This window comes from Polyodon spathula, chromosome 2, assembly GCF_017654505.1.
Source record: "Polyodon spathula isolate WHYD16114869_AA chromosome 2, ASM1765450v1, whole genome shotgun sequence".
In the NCBI taxonomy this organism is placed as follows: Eukaryota; Metazoa; Chordata; class Actinopteri; order Acipenseriformes; family Polyodontidae; genus Polyodon; species Polyodon spathula.
In genome coordinates, this window is record NC_054535.1 from 5194353 (window position 1) to 5194902 (window position 550).

Here is a 550-nt window from a genome sequence, read left to right on the forward strand (position 1 = left end):
GTGATTCCCTTGTAAAAAAACAGTTTACAAAATAAATTATTTATATGTTTATGCTTTAAAGTAAATAAAATGAAAAAAACCTTTGTCAGATTTTAAAATGTTTTAATATTGATTTATAACTTCCAAAGCATATATTATAATACATTTTAAAAATAACATACTGTATTAATGTTAATTCCAAACTACAATATGTATTTTATCAAATAAATAACTGTGTATTTAGTTCTGTTTTTGTAAGTCTTCACAAAAAAGACTAAAGGGCTGCCTTGGTATTAACCCTATTTGGTTCACTTCTGCAGTACAGGGGGAGTGTAGGTCTGTATTCAGACAATTATCTGAGACTAGACATTGAGTTCCTGTAGCAGTAAAATAATATTCATATTATTTTTTTATTATTATTTTACCAGACACTTAAATACTTGCCAAAGGTCATCAATTATATTTTTTATTTGTCTGCATATTTTTCATATGGTTAGTGTATACACCATAGTATTTTTGATTGTTGTTATAGTGTGGATGCCTCTGTGTGTGTGTGTGTGTGTGTCTATAT